This window comes from Cnephaeus nilssonii, assembly GCF_951640355.1.
Source record: "Cnephaeus nilssonii genome assembly, chromosome: 2".
Classification (NCBI taxonomy): Eukaryota; Metazoa; Chordata; class Mammalia; order Chiroptera; family Vespertilionidae; genus Cnephaeus; species Cnephaeus nilssonii.
Genome location: NC_137073.1, coordinates 103,175,840 through 103,200,877, shown reverse-complemented (window position 1 = coordinate 103,200,877; position 25,038 = coordinate 103,175,840). Strand labels below are relative to the sequence as shown.

General features: G+C 40.5%; 1 protein-coding gene across 4 annotated transcripts in view; it reads right to left on the bottom strand.

Annotated features, from left to right (window-relative positions):
* The window catches only part of SEMA5A (semaphorin 5A), a 392,963-nt gene that overhangs the window by 283,019 nt on the left and 84,906 nt on the right, over positions 1-25,038 (bottom strand). For all 4 annotated transcript variants that reach the window (XM_079793136.1, XM_079793135.1, XM_079793138.1 and 1 more), the window contains one exon: positions 13,701-13,795. The gene's annotated coding sequence lies outside the window, so the exon portion shown is untranslated. The remainder of the gene's footprint in view (positions 1-13,700; positions 13,796-25,038) is intronic.

Genomic DNA, 25,038 nt, shown 5'->3' with positions numbered 1-25,038 from the left:
GAGAATTATGGTATTTGCACACATAGAAAAGGAAAGGGAGACAGGGGAAGCATTTTTTGACATGCCCAGGGTTACTCATGGGCTAGAGAGAAGGAGAAACGTTTAATATCTTACATCACATACCTAAGGGCAGATTTAGGATTTCCAATCTACTGCTGGCAAATGCTTATTTCTAAAACCGGAACATTTGAAAGGAGAATGAATGGTATCAGAAGACAGTCACAAAGAACCCCTGACATGAAGTTGGGGGCTGGGGAAGAGCTGATACTCCTAGGAGTTACTTTTGCCCTTTAGAGAAATGAAAAGGCTCTCTGACCATCTTACTTATAACCAGAACTCTGCTATGTCCAGAACAACAGAGTCAAAGTTCATGGTTCTCTGGTGACCAAATCTTCATTCATACTTTTGCCAGCCCAATGCCCACAGCAGGGCCACTTCTTAGAGCAGCTTCTCCTCCTACCCACACAAGCACTGTTACCACTCTAGTGGGCCTCCCCTCTAGTTCCTTCTCCACGTCCATGGGATCACGTACAAACACGTGTATACAGACTCGGAAGACAAGGGTCTTTCCACTTTATAAAATGGGATCTATTTTTCTCACTGAATAGTATGAAAATCTCTCCACAGTAGCCAGGTATGAATTGCTCTTTAAATGCCTGCATCATATTTTAGGCATTTTCATACTCTAATTGATATATAATCTATAAGCTATTGATACATACTCAATATGCAAGGTAGTTTTTTGAGTGTTGTGGAGGGGGGAGGCAGTGAAAACAATGCCATTATAAACACCCAATACACATACCATATATGTATGTGGTGCTTTTGTTTTTATAATTTATATTCCAAGAAGTGGTGAAAGGGTTTGCATGTTTTTAATAGGGATTAGTAGACTGCTTTCCCAAAATATAAACAATTCCCATATCCATCAGGAATCCTCTTTGACCTCACTGACCCATCTGAAAGCATGGATCCACTGTCGAATCATATGATAATCACAGGAGATATGTCCTCTGGGTCTCACAGACAACTTGCACACATTATTAAAAGCCCCGTCAGTTGCAGCAAATCCCATCTTTATATTTACTGCCCTCAGTGCACTGTACTTTATTCATTTCAGAAGAGACACCAGCACTGCATGTGTTACCTGAAATCTGAACGCTACCTCCAGCAGAGAAGGGAGATCATATAACATTTAAATTCAGGTCGATTGTGATTTAGGGTGCTGAATGTTGACTTCTGACCCTAATAGACTTGCTCCTAATATGGCATTGATGAGAGGTGATTCTCTAGAGGTTAATCTCTAGAATTAACACAAATTTTAAAATTTTTATCTACTATACACCTTAGCTACCATAGTTAATAAGAGTATTGTAATTTATACTTAAGCTAAGAGATCAGACCTTAGGTTAAATATTCTTACCAGTACTAAAATAATAATAGTAATAATAATAATAATAACAATAATAAAGAACAGAGGAAACTTTGGGTGGTATGTATACTTTTTGGTCTTAATGGTGGCATTGATAGTTTCATAGGTATTTTCTTACCCCCAAACACATGCAGAGCTATACATCAAATATGTATAGCTTTTTATATGTCAATCATACCTCAGTAAAGTATTGTGTGTGTTTTTAATGAGTCTTTCAGATTATTTACCAACTAGTTTCTATACTGGCATTTGACCAATGAAATGATCCACTAGAAAAGATACTTATTATTTAGTGCAGTTCATCTCTTTTAACAAGTGCTTGATCAGTGTGCCTTAAAAATTATGGCTGAATAGCTCAGTTGGTTAGAACATTGTCCCGATATGCCAAGGATGTGGGTTTGATCTTTGGTCAGGGCACATCCAAGAATCAACCAATGAATGCATAAAGAAGTGGAACAACAAATTGATGTTTCTCTCTCTCTCTCTTTCTAAAAAAATCAATCAATTAAAATTGTTAAGAAAAAAAAGTTTTTTAATTATGCATGTACCCTTCACAAAGATCTCTGTGGATTCTGGATGGTCAAACGCATGATTTCTCAACATCTAGTCCCATAGCCTGGTTTACAGTAAAATGCACCTGCCTCAGGAAATCTTAACAGCTAGTGCCAAATCATATTTTAACTAACCATGAGAAACGTAAGCTTTTGACTTTACATTAGTAGGCCAAATGCATTTCTCTCTGATGGAAAATCAATGTTCTAAGCCGCTGATAAAACTCTGGTGACATCCTGAGCTTCATAGAGCTTTGATCCTCCTACAAAAGGTGTTAACAATGCAAGTGGTGTTAACCGAAACCCTTGCAGGGAATCACACATTGAGTGGCTCTCCAGCCTGCACCTCTGTCTGCTGGCTTATTATTAACACGGTGTCAGAGGCTCTTCCCCAGCACATTGCAAATGTGCACAGATTCATTTAGTCAACAAGTGCTCTGACTGCTGCCAGAACCGACACTGAGAACGTGAAATACATTAACAAAAACATTCGGCAAGCCTCTCAAATACTCAACTGTCACTGGTCCAAGGTTCCTGAAAAAGTATATAATTATAATAATTAAAAGAGCACAGAGCAGGATGAGAAAACAGTGGGGCAGATTTTAATGTCATAAAGTAGCATTTTGGTAACAAGGAAAACTTGTCTTGCCCTGCCTAGTGCCTCCCAAGACTCAATTAAGAGCCTGCTTTGGAGAACAATAGAAGACTGAACTGCTGAGGGGAAGAAACGAACAAAATAAAACCTACACAGAGCTCCCATCACATACCTCATTGGAAGAATCTGACCTTGTTCCTTATAACCAGAATGGCATGTTATGTTACAACCGTAGGGAATTGTGCTGCTAAGATGTTGAATGAAATCTCTCAAGAAGAGGATTACCTCTGGGACTTCTTGTCACTTTTAAGATCACTTCTGAAGTATCAAAGCACTGTCATATCAAGTAAAATATTATGAAGACTGCCCCAACACCTTCTTTCAACATTCCCACACCCACAGTTCTGCCTGAGTACGCTTTTCCTCCCTACAGTCAAAAATCTCCCTCTGGCTCCAATCATTCCCAAACAGTCCAGACTCACATATATAACTGTCTACTCTCTCCAACTGGGTGAGAAATGGAAACTGTCAACTCAAAGCTGACATGGCCCTAGAATTCTGGCTCCCCCCTCTAAAACCTGCATCTCCCCAGGACTTCTGTATCAGTATGTGGTCCATCGAGTTTTCTCCATCTCCAGCAACATCATGCCTTGCTTGTCCAGTCACCTGCAAGGAACTCCTGATTGACCTTCCTGCTTCCCTTCTTGCTACCCAACAATCCATTTCCCCACTGGTAACCATGTCAACTGGAGTGACAATTTAAAAATGCAAACAAATCCTGTTCCCCAGTGCTTCTCCCTAAGGCTTCCCAACACCCAGGATGAACATTCAAATTTTGAGTCCTGCCTTACAAAGCCCTACACAACCTAATGCTTGCCTACCACTGTGGTCTCAGTCCACACCACTCTCCCCTTCCCCACCATACACAGGCCAATCCAAAGTTGACCTTATTCACGCTCTATCACACGACCTCTCTGAATCCCTTACCGCTTACCATTTAGCGCTTACTTCTACATGCTACTTTTCTTATGTATTGTGACAAAATTAATACAATCTGACTTTCCCAACTAAAATACGTGCTCCCTGGGAAGTGGGAGCCTGTCTTGTTTGCCAGTAGATTGCCAATGCCTAAAAACCTTATACACTGTAGGTGCTCAATAAATATCTATTTAAAGGAAGTAGGAGCTACAGGTTATTAATCCATGTCACATTCTTTGCAATTTTCAAGAAAAGTGGTCAGTGTGTTATGTCAATAATAGAAACACAGTTCCCCATCGGACATTAATTGGGATGCCCACTAGTCCCTGGTGACCCCATGTACAGGAAGAGATGCTGCAGCGGCACCATTTGTTTACACAGATGCTTGTCTGTGAGGAATTTTTGTTGAGATGAACCACCAATCATGTGTTTTGGGCAAGGAAATTACACAGTGAGTGTGGGTTCCAACCCTCAGAATATCTGCTAGCTCAGTGAACTAAAACCAAGACACTATTTGCAGAAACCTATAGCTGCATTATTTTGCAATAACATCTAAATAGGTGGGTTCTATTGCTTTATCATTCTTTTCAATAATATTCCACCATAGGGGCTCCCTTGGTGAGCTTGAGAAAAAAGAGGGACTGAAACACATACTGGATAATATATTATCCACTAGGCTCAGCCACCCAGTTCACCTGAGTCACCTTGGCAAGTTTCTTAACATTTCCATGCCTCAGTATACTCATCTATAAACTGGGAATAAGATTAGAACTTGCTTTATATGGCGTTGAGAAGATGAAATGATAGGAGTGAAGCAGTTATACCAGTGCCTGGGATGCAGGAAGTACTCAAATCGTTTGAGCCTTTATTATAAAGTATTACTAGGCTACTACCAGTGGTTTATAAAATGTTTTATATTGTAAAATGTTGGAGAATCATTATTAAATTTCTATTGTCACTGCTACATGCAAGGGCATTAAAACTTCTACCAGTCCTCTTTCAGATCCAAACAAGGATGACTACTACAGACAGGTAGAGGCAACTCGGTAAGATTTACACTCCACACTTGGGGAATTGGCCTTGGTTCAAAAAAATAAGAAGCAAATCCAAATCAATAAAGTCTTCACAAACCATGCAACTGTGGTTAGAAATATTAGTTGTAAGTGTATCTGACCATTGAGGATTTCCTTAAGAAAACCAAAGTTGCTTTGTAAATGTTCTTCCATTAAGACAGAACTTGAACGAGAAAATAAGTCAAGGTTAGAAAAACACAAAACAACATTAGACCATCATAACTTACTTTTTAATCATTGCTATTATTATGACATTCCAATTGCTCAATTTAAGAAACTTCAAGACCTTTACACAGACCGTTTTTTTTTAATTAGTTAATTTATTTATTTTTATTGTTGACCGTATTACAGATGTCCCCCATTCCCCTCAATACCCCCCTCCAATTAGCATACAGGCCTTTTTCATACCTGGCTTATAAAATAACCTTAGAAAACCATAACACAGTAAATTAAATAGAAAGTTATGAAAAGAAATATAATGTGCTCCATAGAAAATATGACAGTAGAATGATAAAGTTAGCATATAACTATGATCAAATTGAGTTAGGAAGAAGTTAAGAATTCCAGAGAAATAGAGAAAAGCCATAGTTACTTGGGAGAAAGAATTAGACTTGCCTACTAAAAAGATGCTTGGTTCAGTGATGGTATTTTAGAACGAGCTCTAATCTGGGAATATGTGGTCTTGTGCATGCCTCACTGAGGGTGTTCCTGCTACTTTGACACCTATTGTATGCCCTGTGGATGCCCCCTACCTGCTGCTCACAGCCATGAACACAGGTGTCAGCACGACACAGGTGTGCGTTCAGGGTTGGCTGAAAAGAAAAGTGGCTGAGCACTAGCCAGTTTGTCAGTGGTTAGAACATCGGCCTATGGACTGAAAGGTAATGGGTTCGATTCTGGTCAAGGACACGTACCTCAGTTGCCGGCTCAAGGCTCAATCCCCAGTGTTGGAGGCAACCAATCAGTGTATCTCTCTCACCTTGATGTTTCTATCTCTCCCCCTCCTTTACACTCTCTCTAAAAATAAATCAATGGAGAAAACTATTCTCAGGTGAGGATTAACAAAACAAAACAAGAAGAAAAAGAAAGATGGCTAACTATTCATACTGTTCGATGAAAAACGTGTGTGTGTGTATGTGTGTATGTGTGTGTGTGTGTGTGTGTGTGTGTGTGTGTGTGAGAGAGAGAGAGAGAGAGAGAGAGAGAGAGAGAGAATGAATGTGGTATGCACGCATGCATGCAAGCTCACATGTGCTTGTAGCACCAAGTTAGTGAAAGACCATTTACTTTAAAGATGCTGCAGAGCTCAGATCTTCCCCTATTCAGTGGATCCTTCAGCAGCTAGCAATTAATTTACCAGAAATTTATAATTAAGCCACAAGGCTGGACTTTAGTACACTGTTTTAGACATTCATTTCATTGATAGTAAGCCTGCCCTAGTGACTGCCATGAGTCCCCATTATAATCCTGTCTATATCTATATCTATGCCTATGCCTATGTCTATGTCTGTATCATATTTATCTATCTCTATAAACATACCTATCTATATATCTACATCTGTATATCTATATCTATCTATGTATGTCTATATTGATATCTATGTCTATAAATCTATATCTATTTATCTATCTATTCAATTGATGCAGAAATTTGCTCCCTGCTCCATAAAAACACATCAATATTGAACATGTACATACCATAAAACTAATTTATAGGAAATATGACTTCAGCATTCTAAGCTTGGCTCAGCTCCAAGCTCTGACAGTCATGTTGTACTCCTTAAAGATGATACTGCCAAAACTCAACGGTAATACTGAGAGTAGGTCCAAATGCTCAATTTAAGAAATGTTAAATGCCAGGAAGGAGCTGACATCTGATCCCACAGTGTAGGAGAGAGGCCCAAGATTTTGGTCTACATGACATACGATTACTCCTGCCTTCCTTTTCAGGTCTCTGCACAACTCATAGACAATCAGCTCGGAGAAAGAGACTGTGGAGGGATCTTACACTCTCTCTTGTTTTTGAAAGACTATGAATAATGTTCACTCATATGGAAAACAACAAAGGCTATTCAGGAAAGCTGTAGAGTGAGTGGCCTCGGGTGGACAATATGCGGACAGTCTATGATAGCAACAGCAAATCTAATTATTCAATTACTAAAAAAATCATGAAATAAACATCTTAAATCAAATGTAGCACAATCAGAAGACTAGAGGAGCACATTTTTATCACCTGTTAGTGGACAGTAAAGAAGTTATGTTTTACAAAATTCCAGTTGGAATCACTTTATTAAATAACGCATAAGTATAGGCACTCTTTGTGTGTCAGAGTGTGGGAAGATGAACTCAAATCAAGTCAAGGACCTCACTATATGAAGAGGAAAGTCTATGTGTACACAAGAAATTCTACAAGAAATCCAACCGTAAATTACCCCTGAAGAAACAAGCATGGGAGTGTGGAGACAAAGACAAGGTGCAACTTAACTGGCCTGGTCATTGAGAGGGAAGAGAAAGGTCCATAGAGAAGGTGGCATGTGAGCTGAGAATTGGTGAACAAGCAACTATTCACCCACTGGACAATATAGAAGAAAAAAATCATACCAAATACACTAAACTCTGGTTGAGGGGTAGACGGGAATAATCCTATTCCTTCCTCCAGTAGACAATCTTATTATTCTCCAGTTCTGTGTCCAAATTAGAAATAAAGTTTTGTCACTGAGTTTGAAAAATCCCCAAAGACCCATCCATCCATCAATGTTCCACAAATCCTTCCATGAAACAAATAATTATTGACAGGTTTTTGTGCCTTAGGCCTTTCTCTATGCCTGGAGATGCTGCAGTGATCAAAAGAGGCAAAAATCCATGCTATCATGGAGACTATGTTGGGGGGAGGGCAGAAATTATACAAATAGTGATAATGGTGGGAAAAGAAATGTGGTGTCCTGAAACCAGATGGAGAAAGTGTCAAAGGAGGTGGGAGGGATCCACTGTATTATACCAAAGCTGCCAACTCTGACTGTCAAGTGAGATGGGGACTGAGCTTCAACCATTGGGTTTAGTAACACGGTGGTGACTGTGACCTTGCAAGGCAGTACTGACAGAGAGACTGAGCAGTCAAAGTGGGTTCAAGAGAAAAAGGAAACACAGAAATTAAGGATAACAAATATAAACAAGCACTGTTATGGAGTCTTTCTGTGAAGAGGAGAGAAATGGGCCATAGATGGAGAGAAAATTAGGGTCAACAGGTAATCTTATTAAGATGGTGGATGTTTGCCTTCCTATTGGAAAGATCCAGTAGATAAGGGAAACTAACAAATGATGATGATGCGGGAAAGAGGGGGGATTGTTTAAGAATGAGATACTGGTGCCCAAGCTGGAGTTGTGGCCTCAACTAAAATTAGTCAGGCTAGCACCAGATGCGATGTGTGATTGGCCAACTTGGGCAGGTGCCTCATCTTCAAGCTATCACTGTAGCAAGGAGGCGGTCTGCTATGGAAGGAAGAGGAAGCGTTCGCAAAAGGTGTATGACTCTGAGCTGTAAGCAAGACAGTCACTACCACTGCCCCAAAAAAGTCTGAGCTATGATAAATAACTTAGATGCACCCACCTAATTCCTCCCATTGGAAATGTAAGATCTGTTCGCTATTCTTAGATACGGTTACATGAAAATGTGGTGGCATTTACTTCCCAGAAACTCCTGACCATCTTTCCAACCTTTGCTTTTCCTGCTTGTGTTTAACCAATAGTGGTAACTATCCAAACTTCAAGCAAAAGCAAATGAAACAAAATGACTCTGATCCCTTTGCGGCCTGTGAGGCTAAGAGAGACACAAACGCACACAAAAATCACAAGGAAAGCCCCAGTGGATGAAGCATGAACTGCCTAGGTTGGCAGCCCTGCTGCTATAAAAGCCTCTCCAGTGCTCAGATCTGAAGACATGTAGGAAAACCTCAAGTCCCCTGAAACCCAAAAAGCCAAACACAAGGTCATTTCTGCCCTTCAGAAAGTTCTGCCAAAAAAAGATGTTATGCACAGTTTAATCGAGGGGGCAATTTCCTCCCGTGCACATGTAAATCTTCAATTCCAAGTAATTAACCCCACACACATTGGCCCCTCTAATGGGTGTCTGACAATAAACAGACGTATATGCCATTTCCAGCCTGACTTCACAAAGAGAAGAAAAGAAAGTGGATTCTGAACTTGCCCACACATCTGTGATTTACAAATATTTATGGTATTCATAGGGCCAACAACCTTCAGGACAATAACATACTTTGCAGACACTCACTAAAACAAATGGGGGTTGGAAGAGCCAAAATCCCATACCAAAGAGAAAAGAAGGAAGGGGAGAAATTCCCTCCTGGAATGGGAATTCCAGTGCATCCTAATGCAGATAATGGGAGCAGACAATCCTCCTGTCAGTGAACTTGGCTCATGAAAAGCAAAATGCATGTGACTCCACAGCTCAGATCATCTCACAGAGATTTTCCATCCGGCTGACTAGACAATAGGGCAGGAACAAAAAGTGGAGTCCATAGCTTTAGTATTTCTGACATTATTAAGAATGACAGGCTAAATCTTTATCTCACAGTACAACCACACAGCATGCGATGTACCCATATCAATAATATTCTTAGAAATGAACAGCAAATACCACAAAATGAAATTCCTATCAGCAGTGTTACCAACTAAACGCCAATAAATCAGTAAGCACATTCTTTTCACATGTAGATTCTGTCTCCAGAAACTCAGTCTGGTTTCTCATTGCCTTTTCCTAGTCTCAAATGATATCCTTTCACTTTCCTTGTTTTACAGCCAATGAATCTAGAAAACCAAGAAAAGTATAGATGGAGAACTGAGTTGTGGCTCAATCTGTCCAAAACCAGAAAGAGAAATCTAGCTAATTCTCTATCTCTTGGAACTTACAAACTGTGAAACCGTTACTGCAGAAACACCATAACCCAGGCGTCCTCAAACTACGGCCCACGGGCCACATGCGGGTGTTTTTGCCGTTTTGTTTTTTTACTTCAAAATAAGATATGTGCAGTGTGCATAGGAATTTGTTCATAGCTTTTTTTTAAACTATAGTCTGGCTCTCCAACGGTCTGAGGAACAGTGAACTGGCCCCCTGTTTAAAAAGTTTGAGGACCCCTGCAACCAATTAATATTCTAGGCGAGTGCTCTCAACTCAACAAGTAAGGACATCAACCTACACATCACTGGTATACTTGACCAGTATTGCCTTGGTGTTGGGGACACACCACCACATACCATTTAAAGTAAACAACACCAAACATTAGGGACAAAAATAAAATGACAGGAAAAGCACGGTGACAATGACTTGTTAACAGTCAACATAACAGGTAAAGTACTATTAAATAACATATGCTAGGCGGCTCTCTCTACGGAGCACAACCACACCTTTCCCCACCACTTTCCCCCCAGGTGGGTTTTCCTTGTCTCTCTCTCTTTCCTATAAACTCCAAGGGCCCTTCGTTTGCCTCTGTAACTTATTTCCTGAGCTGCTTTTCTTCTATGGCTCTACCTCTCTGACTTCCTAAATAAATTTTCTCTTATTAAGAAAAAAAAAAAAAAAAAAAAAAAAAAATATATATATATATATATATATATATATATATATATATATATATATATATATAGAGAGAGAGAGAGAGAGAGAGAGAGAGAGGTAGTTGTTAAAAATATAGGTAAAGGCTGTAGAACATCTCAAAATATAGGTTAACCTTTCTCTTTCCCTAACCAAAAGAGAAATAAATAAAAGAATGAAAAAAAATTTAGTTGTCTGACTCTAAACATGGTCTCTATTTGTAGAATAAAGCAATGTGAAACTGAGATCTTTCATCCATACAAATATTTTAATTGTTTGAATATACTCATTAAATTAAAACTAAGGATTGATTTTTATCAGTGAGGAAGAACAGAGGCAGAATAAAGCTGTGAGAAAAATCACAAAAGTCAGTATCTATTTTTATAAAGCTAACTGAACTGTTTTCCTGAATTAAAGCATTGAATATATTGATAAGAATAGAAGAAAGTTTTAAAAGATTATTATTTTTCTAAGCACTGGTTGATATAATTATAAAGCAAAAATTTGGCAACACTACAATAAACTTTAAATTTAAAAAGATAAAGTTAAGCAAATGAAGTGGAGAAAAAATACAACAAAGAATTAATATTCTTAAAGTCTGTTAAAATCTTTAATAAAAATTGTGAATCTCAGTAGCTCAGAAAGTATAAAATAAAAACAAACAATTCTCTCACATCTTCTCTCTCTCTCTCTCTCTCTCTCTCTCTCTCTCTCTCTCTTTCTCTCTCTCTCTCTCCCCTCCCCCCCCCCTCTCTCTCTCTCTCTTTCTCTCTCTCTCTCTCTCTCTCACACACACACACACACACACACTCACACACACATTCTTAAAGTAATGGCTAATAATCACATAAGAAATCAACCAGCCCGGCAGGTATGGCTCAGTGGTTGAGCGTCAACCCATGAACCAGGAGGTCAAGGTTTGATTCCTGGTCAGGGCACATGTCCTAGCTGCAGGCTCAATCCCCAGTAGGGGGCGTGCAGGAGGCAGCAGATCAATTATTCTCTCTCATTGATGTTTCTATCCCTCTCTCCCTCTCCCGTCCTCTCTCTGAAATCAATAAATACATATTTAAAAAAAAAAAGAAACCAACCAAATAACATTATGTATAAGCAATGACACATATAAAAAGGAAGGAAAACTAACAAATTGACTAAACAATCAATGATGATACTCAGTGAAGTTTCAGCAAAGCAAACTCTCTGGCATATTATTGGTATAATATAAATATCTACAACACGTTCCAAAGCCAATTAGCAGTCTCATTAAAACTCCTTGGTTTTGAAATTATATGTCAACTACAGCTATTGTAACACAATGAATTAACCTTCAACTAAAAGAAAGCTTTACAGTAGCAGCTGCTATTGTTGGTAAAATATTGATTTCATGCACCAAATTTCTGCTTTTCACAAGGCAGGAGATAGTGTGACTGACAAAAAGCTAGAAAGCAGTATTGGAAACAAGTGTAAGACGTACGTGCTTATCATGATTGTTTCAGCATTGTCTATTATTTTTATTTTTCTTAACTGGAAATAACATATATATCTCCCAAAAAAAGACAGTAAATTACATTATAGTGCCTTTGCATGATAGACTAGTATGATGCAATTAAATGAGGGTCATTAACAATCTCCAATTATATGATATAGCATTATTATATATGTATAATATATAAGTATATGTTATAACAAGTGTAAGAGCAGTATATAAACTTTTATGTCCAGTATTAATTCAAATCTATGAATTACTAATCAAAAACATACTATAGCCTAGGACGGTGTGACTAGGTTGGGTGCTGTCCTGTTTGATGACCAGCCATGGCACATGCCCAAGTTGCAGGCAAAGGCAGTTGTCTTTGGCTAAGGGATTATGGGGGAATTGTGCCCTTCTTTTACATACAGAGTGAGGCAAAAGTTAGGTTTACCATTGTTTGTATGAAAAATATTATAATAATAAATAATAATACAAGAATAAACTCCATTTCACATACTCCCAACTGTAAGCCTACTTTTGTTCCACCCTATATTTTCTATAATGAGCATTCACTATTTTAATTCTTTTATTTTTCAGGTTGCAAACTTTAACATTAGAAATTTTATATAGTGAAGATAAAGCTCATAAAGTGCCAACATTCTCAACTGCAGTGTTAATCTATTTACAATTCGGTATATATTGATATATGTTCTGGTAGACTTTATAACAAACATGACTTGTGGGTAGAGATTATATGTTTGCACATTTGTGTTTGTATATTTTGAAGATTAATAGGATTATATTAAATATTATTCTGCAATTTCTTTTTTCCAGTTAATTAGGTACCACATATAGTTTTTCATTACTTTTATAACCATAATTTTATTTTTTATATCATTGCTATTAAAGTGAAGAAAACGTTACCATCACTCATGAAATATGTAGGGACCAGTGGCTCTTGAAAAAGATCTCCAAAAGTTCTGCTACATTAGACTCATGGGCTTGCTACAATTATATATTTCTATGAATGAATGAACGAATGAATAACAAACAGAGTAGTTCCCTGCTTAAACTCTTCAAATAAACACAAATTAAGTGGTTTTTCTTTGCCAATTTTTTAGATTAAAACCTATCAAATAGGCCTTAAAGTGTCAGTGTGCCCTTTTAAGAAAAGGTTTTTAAAAAATCACGTTATTTGATGTATATGGCAAAGGGTATCCCCATTTTATCCCATGGTTTAAGTATGCCAATCCTGTTCAACTTGACTCTTACAAACATCTGCTTTTGCTTGTAATAAAAGAGGGAGACTTGATACCAGAACACTTTTGTGCAACATAATTACCAGGTAACCCAAAATAATTGCATGTTTGTCCTAATCCTATATAATAAAAGGGTAAATATGCAAATCGACCAAAAGGCAGAATGACCGGTTGCTATGATGCGCACAGACCACCAGGGGGCAGGCGCTCAACTCAGGAGCTGCCCCCTGGTGGTCAGTGAGCTCCCACAGAAGGAGCACAGTTCAGCCACACACCTGGCTCACAGCTGGCGAGCACAGGGGTGGTGGCGGAAGCCTCTCATGCCTCCATAGCAGTGCTAAGGATGTCCGCCGAGGGGTCCTGGACCTTGAGAGGGCGCAGGCCGGGCTGAGGGGACCCTCTCCCCCCCAGTGCATGAATCTCGTGCACCGGGCCTCTAGTATATATGTAAGTAGCAGTATGTTTAGGGGTGCAAAATAAAACTGAAACCAGGTGAATAAGCGCACGGTGGGCCAGAGGATGCTGTGCCAATGGCACCCTGTCAGGGCTTTGGGTTTCTTGAGTGAGGGGCTGGGCCAAAATAGTTTTGCCATAAAGAGATTTGTCTCTCTGAAAGCTTGTCCATGCACTGCCATTTTTAACAGCAGAGGTAAGTGAAGCTCATCAGCTGTCACAGTATCTGAACCTATAAAACTGTTGGTTCCTTCATTTCCCACCTAGATGTCTGACTTACCAAGGAGGAAAAGGCTGGAGTGTTTCTTGGATCATGTATCACACTAAGGATCCACAGCCATCTGCTCACTGGAGCTCAACTCTCACACTCCAACACTGCGAAAAAGGAAAGAAAAAAATGATCCTGTTTACCCAGTTTAAAAGATGTCGTAGTCATTGTGTATCAATTCTAGAAAGTTCCATTAGTGCCATGCACAACCAGATGAAGCTGCTTTAGCAATGTGAGACTTAAAACAGTGACACAGGATAGCTTAAAAACGACAAGTAGGACAGTCCTGGCTTAATTAATATCCATGCATTTATGAATTCCTCATTTCAGAAAAGGAGAAATAAAAATTCAAATGCTGTTAACATATGAAAACAAATTTCAGGAAACAATGGAAAGGGCCATCATCTCAAACCCATTTGAATTACTTTAAGCAGTTTGAAGGTCAGAGTCATATTGGTTGTGTGAATTTACGCATTGTAGGATGGCTCTTTCGTGCTTTCTTTTTTTAATACAGTGCGTTAAGTAATACATTTTAAAAATAGTTGATTAAAGGCAGAAGTTTTAGAATAAACTAATACCAAAAATCTGCGTTTGTATTTTTATTTACATATGAATTTATTTGGTTCACAATATGAGACTTTATAGGAAAAAATTATAAAGCATAAAAATGATTCACTTTACTAAAACCAAGCCATCCAATCTCCCCATCCAACTTAACATACAAAACTCCTGCAAACTTGACGTTGTAAGATGACAGAAAGTCTACCACAAAACACCAGCCCCCCTAGAACCTTCTGTTCCAGCAAATAGGTTACTTCCCACTTCTTATTCATAAAGGAAATGTGCCCTTGTTCCTTTAGGACGCATGGGACTTCAAATACTGCACTTCTGCACTCAGGGCTCATGCTTTCTCTGTTGTCCTTCTTCACACAGCTTCTGGCTGCCATAAACCTGGAACACACTGATGTTGCCTATCCCATCACACACTCACTTAGGCAGCAGCTGAGAATGATGGCAAGGAAAGAACTTCCCAGAATATTCTGGAACATTCTGGCTATTCCTCTATGCAATAATTCCCACACTGTCTCCTTCAGTAATTTTCTAAAAAGTCATCTGCCTGCAGAAAACAAACTGAATTACAGCATCTGGAAATTTGTAAAACTTTGTATCTGCTAAAGAGCAATTTTGAAGTCTCCAGGTTCAGAGGGCAGAGGGCAGTGACTAGGTAACATCACCTCTCTGAGAGGTGCCTTTGGTTAGTTCATGGGAAGTGAGGGGGTGAGCCAAAGCAACTCATTCAGATTGCCCAAGACGACTCCCGCAGGCCAGGTGCCCCGACACACAGCAGAATCCCGGATCCCTATGTGGTCCCAGCAGAATCTTTTAAAGTTCGTGACATCATCCTTTGGAAAAGGGAAGGCACAGATGCAAATCCTTGAGGCCAAAAGAGGAGTAAGGGAGCTCTCCCCAAGGTAAGGAGGCATTCTCAGCCCAGGAAAAATTCCTAGGAGCGGCCAATTCTTTCTTACAACACCAATAATATCTCCTTCGGGTGTGGCAACAAATATGTTAGATGAGACTTCTTTATTAAACAGCATATTTGAATACATCAACTTTCTGGAGCCCTAAAATCTGCTTTGTAATTTAGTACTAAAATTTCCTTGTATTTGTTTGTAACTTAATCAAAATTTAAGTAATAAAGTTGGACAGATCCACTGGTTGCTGCCATGAATACCTGGAGATTTCTACTGGCTCCCACATATCAGAATTAAATTAAAAACGGAGGCTGTTAATTAGGTGTAGAGGCTGAGTTTCCCTAGCCTCCCCCAGTGAGGTCATAAATGAGCCCATGAGGCCCCTCGGCTAGGACATCCAAGAGTCAGGCCTGCAGAGGACGGCATCCTCTTAAGCAGCAAAGGGGACAGAGGCCAAGAGGACTAAGAATTCAGAATCCTTGATGCAACCAGACAACAAATACTGCAGTAAGAGAACATTCCTGCTGAATCCAGGCCCCTTCCTTGTAAAAAGGCAACATTCAAGAGGCAGAATGCCCAGCTCAGAATTCACATGGCTCAGGGGACAACATAACTTCCTTTGGAATCTGATTTCCGAACCAAAAACCAGTTCCAAAAGCAGGATTGGGGCCCATACCCCCTGAAAGGTTTTACAGTGCCATTGTTTATGTCAAGGATTTTACCATTCTGGGGCATGAAGGCCAGTGAACAGCATCAGGACTTTTTGCTCCCTAAGGTCAGCCCTTGCCCGGGTAGAGTTCCACCTTCAGGAGGCACATATATCACTCGATACAACACCCACATATACAAGCAGAAACCACAGCAACAAAGCAGTGACCTTGAATAGGAACTAAATTAAAATCACAGAGAATGGCCCCTTCAAGTCTGAAGGCTGAGCTAGCCCATCCTCTCCAGTGAGGTCATACATTAGCTGATGTATAAACCATAAATCACTGACACATTTTCTAGAAAACGGAGTAGGTACAGAAATGACAAAGCCCCTGAGGCTGGCCTCAGATTAAAGGTTGAAATGTTTTAAGGTGGGTGTTTAATTATCTATTAAATAAGAAACTGCTTATGTTTTACTAACATGTAAAATGTCTCCATTTGACTCAATTCCATGTTATTCTTATTCTTTTCTCTTTTAGCTTAGTATCATCTTTAGTAGAAATGACCTCAGAAGTCCTCTGTGTCATAATTCTCAATTACAGCCCCGCCCAGCAAAAGCCAGTCCCAGACACATACCCATTCAGAACTAGCCCCCTGCAAGGTGTTATGATTTACAAATGATAAACCATTCCCAGAAGTACCCTTCAGCCACCTTCATTGGCTCTTAAAGTCCTTTCTGCAGTGAAATGCATGAATACATTTTAAGCATCAGTTACAACTTGAGTGCTCCTCAACATATGCCTCTCCACTAAAATATGCAACCTGCCAAGCCCATTCTACTCAGAATGAGAAAATATTTGGATTTAAACATTCTCCTAGAGCTCAAAGGTCAGCTGAGTGGTGGCCACTATCCTACATGTGCATGAGAGAAATTAAAATTTCAGGCCAGTCTTAAGAGCTCAATTTTGAACCAACCACAGTAAAAATCACAAGAAATAAAATAAAAATGGACAAGACCACCTGGTATCATAAAGACATTAAGTGGAGGAGAGGAAGAAGTCCCACCACTAGAGGCTCAGAAAACCTATAAGCTGCTGGGCTAGTGTTTCCCAACTGTCAAGAATTTCACCAGTGACTACAGAGTTTGAGATATCGCATCATCAGTGTCAAGGTAAGAAGCATTCAAACCTGTGAGGAATTTTTGTGAGTTTATTTGAGTCAAATTGTCTACAACTGCTGGGAAGCAAAATCTAAAGAGATTGAGATAATCTCCGGAGGATGGCAGTTTTGCACCTTATTTTATACATTACAACCAAATGAGGAGAGGTAAGTGGGTTACATGAAATCCACTGGTGATAAATTAGGGAGGCAAGAGAAAGCAGAGGGGGAAACTTTTTATCTGGGATTGGATAAAAAGTGAAATAATATGTAAAGTGTGTGGGGAGTATATGATAGTTAATAGTCAACAACTCAATGACAATGAGGGGATTTGTGGTCTCTGCAGAGGGGTGCCTATGCTTTGAGGGTTCCAGGAAAAGACAAATTACTTTGACATTCCAACGATATAGTATCGTAGATGCAAAAAGAAAATAGACAGGCTCAGTTAGGGTAAAGATTGACCTTTGTCAGGGAAGATGCCAGCCTAGGACATAACTAATCATCATAAACTGCTTTTAATTAAAAAGTTTTCACTTCAGACCATCCTATGTGGTTACTTTAGGTCTCTGAGTTTGTAAGGCCACCACGCAGGCCTCCCCTGAGCTTGTCAGGTTAGCATGTGGCCCATTTTCATCCACAGCAGTCAAGTGGTCATTTAACCACCATGCACAGCACACCCTCATGGCCATTCTAGGCGGCTAGAAGACACAGCAAGGACTGATTATGTTCTTGGCCGAAACCGATTTGGCTCAGTGGATAGAGTGTCGGTCTGCAGACTGAAGGGTCCTGGGTTCGATTCCGGTCAAGGGCATGTACATTGGTTGCGGGTACATCCCCAGTAGGGGGTGTGCAGGAGGCAGCTGGTCGATGTTTATCTCTCATCGATGTTTCTAGCTCTCTATCCCTCTCCCTCTCTGTAAAAAATCAATAAAATATATTTTTTTAAAAAAAAAAAGAAGGACTGATTATGTTCTTGGTAGCTCACACCAGGCACTGTCTGATTACACGATTCAGTAAAGCTCTGAAACTGGAGGAAAAGGAGGTTCCTTCCAGATGGAAGAGTCCGGAAAAGCTCTGGAAGAAGAGGCATGTGATCAGGGCTTTGTGGGAGGGGTAGAAGAGTGGGAGCTGATGAAGACCATCTGAGTGGGGTGCATCACAGGTGAAGCAAACGGTAGATCAAACAGGCAGGCCTGAGAATCCTCACATGGAAGGAAGAGCCATGTTGGCTAGAGCCATGCTGAGTCGGAGTGTGAACCTGGGTACCACACTTGGGGCAAGGTGAATTAATAGAAACACGAACCTTGGGGAGGATAGGAATTCGCAGGAGTGTGGGCTGAACCGGGACAGGTGAAGCAAAGCAACTCTTCTAAGATGCCAAGTCAGGACTGGAGAGCAGCGGGAATCGTGGGTGGAAAGCTGGCCTGATGCTCGAGTTTGCGGAGTAAAATGAGGAAGCAAACAAAATGGGTTCCCAGTGGGAGGCTGAGGGCCAGGGAAGGGCAGCAGCTAGAGTGAGTGGACCAGAAAGGCAGCCTGACAAAGGCTCCAACACATGGCCAATGGGAGGAAGGCTCAAAGGAACTGCTCAGTGACAAAGCAAATAATGAGAGAACATGAACATGAGAAAGAGAAGGAAGGGGGAGCCATGGACAGCTCAGTGAAGGCCAGAGTGGCATCTGGAAGAATCGATGTGGCAGCTCTGCAGAGGACAGACAAGGAGAGGCAAAACGAGGGGCCTGAGGCTCCACAGGAGAACTTTAGATTTTAAAATATGTGTTTAAGAAAGACTATAAATCATAGCCCATATTTGCAAAGCATTAGTTGTTTAGAAACAGTCTAGAAACTGAGCCTATACTAAATGAGGAATGAATGACTTTGAACTTAAGACAATACTAGAAACGAGAAGAATCAGAATTTTCTCACTAGGAATTAAAATACAAAATAAGTACAGGATATTATTGTTGTTTGCTCATTGGTCCAACGCCCCTGGTTCAGTGAGGAGGAACTGTCTGAAGAATCCACCACTCAGAGGTGAGTGGGGTGCAGGCAATCTGTTTATGCTCTATGTACACACTAAGCCTGTCCCTAACTTTGCTCTTCCTATGTTGTCACCTCTGTCCCATTGTTCCTTTCACATACATGTCCCCACTAAAATCACAGTGGACAGTCAGGTTAAAGAAAGAGGGTGACTGAAAGAAAGCTGGGTTCCTGGGGGCCAGGGGTCATCAGAAACACCACCCCTCTCCCCCCGAGCCTTCCACCATTCAAGAAAAGGAAATGCTGACAATAGGAACGGAGAAAGAGACATCACAAGAAACTGAAAGAGAGGAGAGGGGACAATGGGAAGGAAGGACACATGAGAGCAGGAGGGAGAGGAGAGGGAAATACACAGGCAGCAGCCTGCAGAGATACCTGGGTGCCTGGAAAGGTGCAAACTGTTAGGGACATAAACAAAGAAGGCAGGTTGGGCTCAGGGAAAGCAGAGGAGGGAGCCGCTGCTCCTAGCTGCCCCCACATTCCTGAGCAAAAATGTCAGCATTCAAGAAAACAATGTGAATAGGAAAAGCAAACTGGGCATAAAGCTGGAGGTTGATGAAGAAAGTGTATGTAAAGGTGAGGCCTGATCCTGTCATTGCAGCAGCCACCTGTCCCTGCCCCCCACCCCACCCCTCCAGTCGATGCCCTGGGGTCAGAGGCTGGCCCACAGAGCAGGTTCATTTCAAACCCCAAAAATATAAGATTGCTGACCATTTTATATCCAAGACAGATCAGGATGCAAATTTGAAACGTTTTTTGTTTTTTTGGGGGATATTGATTTTTTTAATTCTTTATTGATTAAAGTATTACATATGTGTCCTAATCCCCCCATCGCCACCCACCCCCCTGCTCGTGCCCTCATCCCCCTAGTGTCTGTGTCCATTGGTTGTGCTTATATGCATGCACACAAGTCCTTTGGTTGATCACTCCTCCTTCCCCCCGCCCTCCCCTGTCTTCCCTTTGAGGTTGACAGTCTGATTGATGCTTCTCTGACTCTGGATCTATTTTTGTTCATCAGTTTATATTGTTCATTATATTCCACAAATGAGTGAGCTCATGTGATATTTACCTTTCTCTGACTTATATCCCTTAGCATAATACTCTCCAGGTCCATCCATGCTGTTGCAAATGTTAGGAATCCTTCCTTTTTACAGCATTGCGGTATTCCATTGTGTAGATGTACCACAGTTTTTTAATCCATTCATCTGCTGATGGGCATTTAGGCTGTTTCCAAATCTTAGCTATTGTAAATTGTGCTGCTATAAACATAGGGGTGCATATATCCTTTCTGATTTGTGTTTCTAGTTTCTTGGGATATATTCCTAGAAGTGGGATCACTGGGTCAAATGGGAGTTCCATTTTTAGTTTTTGGAGGAAACTCCATACTGTTCTCCACAGTGGCTGCACCAGTCTGCATTCCCACCAGCAGTGCACACGGGTTCCTTTTTCTCCACATCCTAGCCAGCACTTGTCATTTGTTGATTTGTTGATGATAGCCATTCTGACAGGTGTGAGATGGTACCTCATTGATGTTTTGATTTGCACCTCTCGGATGATTAGTGACTTAGGGCATGTTTTCATATGTCTCTTGGCCTTCTGTATGTCCTTTTTCAAAAAGTGTCTATTTAGGTCCTTTGCCTATTTTTTTATTTGAATGTTTATCTTCCTTTTGTTAAGATGAGGGGTTCCCTATAAATTTTGGAGATTAAACCTTTATCGGTTATAACTTTGGCAAATATGTTCTCCCATGCAGTGGGCTTTCTTGTTGTTTTGTTGATGGTTTCTTTTGCTGTGCAGAAGCTTTTTATTTTGATGTAGTCCCATTTGTTTATTTTCTCTTTAGTTTCCATTACCCTAGGAGCTGTATCAGTGATGATATTGCTTTGGCATATGTCTGAGGTTTTGCTGCCTGTGGATTCCTCTAAGATTTTTATGGTTTTCCCTCTTACCTTTAAATCCTTTATTCATTTTGAGTTTATTTTTTGTGTATGGTGTCAGTTGGAGGTCTAGTTTCATTTTTTTTTTTTTTGCAAGTTTCTGTCCAATTTTTCCAACACCATTTATTGAAGAGACTATCTTGACTCCATTGTATGCTCTTGCCTCCTTTGTCAAATATTAATTGAGCATAGTGGTTTGGGTAGATTTCTGGGTTCTCTATTATATTCCATTGGTCTATATGTCTGTTCTTGTGCCAGTACCAGGCAGTTTTGAGAACAGTGGCTTGGTAATGTAGCTTGATATCCCTCCTACTTTGTTCTTTCTCACGATTGCTGCAGCTATTCAAGGGCTTTTTTTATTCCAGATGAATTTTTGGAGAGTTTGTTCTAGGTCTGTGAAATATGCCATTTGTATTTTAATGGGGATTGCATTGAATCTATATATTGTTTTGGGTAGTACGGACATATTAATGATGTTGATTCTACCAATCCATGAACACAGTGTGTTCTTCCATCTGTTTTATGAAACTGTGTTTTTTTGGTTTTGTTTTTTTAAATATATGTCTGTTGCTTTGTTCAATATTCCCACTTGAACTTTGAACCTTGTTTGACATTATGGTATGTAAATGCTGAGAGCAGGGTTAAAAAGGGATGTGCTGTCAGGGGCCACCTCTTCGGATGTTCTCAGTTTTAAAGGCATTCCTTCACCCGAGGATTGCCTCACTGGCCAGCCTGTGGATTCTATGCCACGTTCTACATTTGCAAACAGCATCTAAATCAAGTAGTGTTTCCATAGGAAACATGAGTGCAAATGTACGGGGTGAGAGGGAGATATACTTAAAATCAATTCCTAAGACTTGTACCTATACAATAATATTGTAACACAAAAGGTAAATAAATGTTTTGCCTTACTTTCCATATCAATATATATGGACAATAAGACACTTTCTCCTGCATCCGAATACAGGGTGCATGGCATAATGCCAAAGTTACATGGGAGGGCTCTGTATAATAATTAGTAACCAGCTAGTTATTTTCTGTACAAATAATGCCCCATATTGGTCAAGATCATTTAATAAAGAATCTCTTTAATAATTACCTTGTGTACATTTAAAAATGACAAGTGCCACATGTCACACTTTCCCTTCTTTGAATCTTCCCTTCTTTGCTATCTTAGGTCCCAAGGAGGAGCACATGGAGACCATCTCCTGTGATGGCTGAGGTTTCATGGACAGTGTGACCTCACATGGGAACACAAGACCTCACATTTGGGTCATTTAATGATGCAATCTTGGGGCTCTTAGACCAGCAGAGGCATATCCTGAACAGAAGAGCAGGTACTTCTGAAAGTTGTATCCAAAGAGGAAGATGCACCAGGAAGAGAAATATTCATCTTGCTTAGAGCCGTCACACCCTGATCCACCCAAGACCCCTCTCTCCTTCAGTTAATTGTCACTATGAAATGCAATGCCTTAAAAATATTAAACACAGCTGAGATCTACAGAAAAGATGAGAACTGGGGGTTTTATTTATCTAAGTGTTGACTAATACTAACAGCATTTGGGAAGAGAGAAACCCAACTGTTTTCCATTCAGTCTTCGTGTAGCTCACCCTTGTTGAGTATATAAAAGCTGGCCAGAATGGCTGACCTTGGAACCAATATATTGCCTCAGTAACTGGAATAAAGCTGGAGTAAAATATTTCCCAGGCCTTTACTCCCACATCAGACAATGAGATGTGTTCTGTGCTGCTAAGAGGCATGGGAGAAGAGGGAAAGAAAGCGAGGGGCAAAATGACTTCTTTATTAAAGCAAACAAGTTGCCAAGAAAACAGCAACTGCGCAAAATGAGCAATTTCTAAAATCAGCTCTCTGGGGACACCAAGGTCTCCAAAGAGTGACTACTTTCTTTCTTATTCCTGCCTCCATGTGCCCAGTTTTCAAAGGGCAGGCTTACTTTTCATGCAGGCAATTTTGAAGCACTTGTACAAGTGGCCAATTTGCATGGGCAATTGGGCCCTCAGCTTTCATTCTGACAGCTAAATTGATCCATCCTTTGTAGATGACATTCTCAATACCCAGAAAGAGAAGGGTGTCTGAGGCTTTTTGAAAAATGTGGTCTCTCAATTCCTACTTATTCAGAACAACACATTAGGTAAGACGTGTAAGCATTTGCTTGCCCACACAAGAGATTCAAGAATTAACTCTAGATCTAAATTCAAGATTCTAAGATGAAGATTCAACTCTAAAAATTTATGTAACTACTATTGTTACTTCACTTTTGTTAAAGCAAACAGGAAGGGCTGTGTTCATATATCAGCCCTTGGTCATTACATAGGAAGCGGGGGGCGGGGGGCGGGGGGAGGGGGAAGGGGGGAATATCAGCCACAGATCACACCGATCAAATCCACAAATGGCACCAAAACCTCCCCAGAATAAAGCTGAACTAAGACAAAGGTCGGCTGCAAGATCATGAAGGAGAAAGGGAGCTTACGGATCGCTGGAAAGATGGCTGACTATGAAATTCATGATGAATTGTTCGAGAAATGAAAATGGGTTAAATGACTCAGAAAAATATTTTCCAAAAAAAACGCACAGATAACATTACTTTAGGAATTTATAGCTACAAAAGATACTCTCTCCAGCTCAATATAGAGAAATGAAAAGATGTTGTCCTTTAACTCGTTAAGACCAATCAGATTAGTGCGAACACGCAAGCCAAGCCAGTATCCACGTGGAGCTGTGTCAGATCTGGGTTCTCCAGGACTTCATTCATTCGATGTGCCTAGATGCCAGTGCTGTGGTTGACATGGTGTACAGTGATTTGGACCAAGCAAATTGTGCTGGACTTAGAAGACAAACTACAGTGGTTTTTGTTTTTATTTTTTGGCTTAAACCCAGCAAATACTCTGAAGTCATGTCAGAACATTCATCTCTCTGAAGAGATGAATACAAGACTTTAAAATCCTGAGCTCAGTCCCAGTGACCTGTTGGGTCTTCCATTGTCAAGGTGGGCACTGAGGCCTGAAGAAGGAAGACACATCCCGTTTTTGCGTTACAGCGCGCAGGCCAGTGAGCCGTTACCCCAAGCATTTGTGTCATGCTCCTGAGACTACAGAAGCCTGGCTGTGGGGCAGAACCAGAAATCTAATTCTGTTCTATTTGTCATCCTCTCAATATAAATTGGTGATAAAAATAAGAAATAGGCTACTACACATTGAACCAGCTGGTGTATCACCTACCTCTAAACACTGCTGTGTTTAGAGTGTTTACACGCGTGGGGAATAAAAAGATTCTCTCTTTTTTTTTTACTGGCCATGAGTCATTCATCTACTCCGGCACAGACTGTACTGCAGCATCCTCCCCAAGAAGAACCAGCACAGCTTCCCTCGTGTTTAAAAGCAACCATGGCAGCTGCCTTGGATTAGTCATGAAGCCAGTCTGCCCATCCTGCAGCCTCCATCAAGGAGTCATCTGATCAAATCCGACTCGTAAACGGAACCAGAAGGCCGGGCGCGCCCTGATGCAAACCTGCTGTGGGAAATGAACTCTCCATTGTACGAGCCAAAGATTCTTCTTTCCTTTTCTTTGCTACACATACCCTTCAAAATGTCAGCCCAGGTGCCTACGACTACCTGGTTCCTCCTCTCCAACCTTGATGAGCGACACCATGGACGTAAAACATCACTCCTGGGAGAGGAGTGCTGGGTAATCTTAGGGAATTTGTCAGTTTACCAATTATTAAAGGAGCCACAGTTCACTGCTCACCACCACATTCAAAATCCTGCTCCTTTGCACTAACTGGAAAGAAAGCAAGACCAGTTTGAAATGCACCATGTTTTACAAAATGGTGTTTCATTATTTTCCACTGACAAGCTTTGCCAGCAAAGGTGATAACTCAGGGAAACTGCACAGGACGATACCCGACAGGTGGTAATCCCAGAATGAGGGTCTACCCTGCCCCTTTACCCCCCACCCCCAAATAGTGTGGTTGGGTTTATGTTTTCTTTTTATAAACTATCAGGAAGACAAACCTCCCCTCTGTTGAATGAACAGTATTAAACTGACCAAGGGTATTGGTTTGTTTTTTTGCT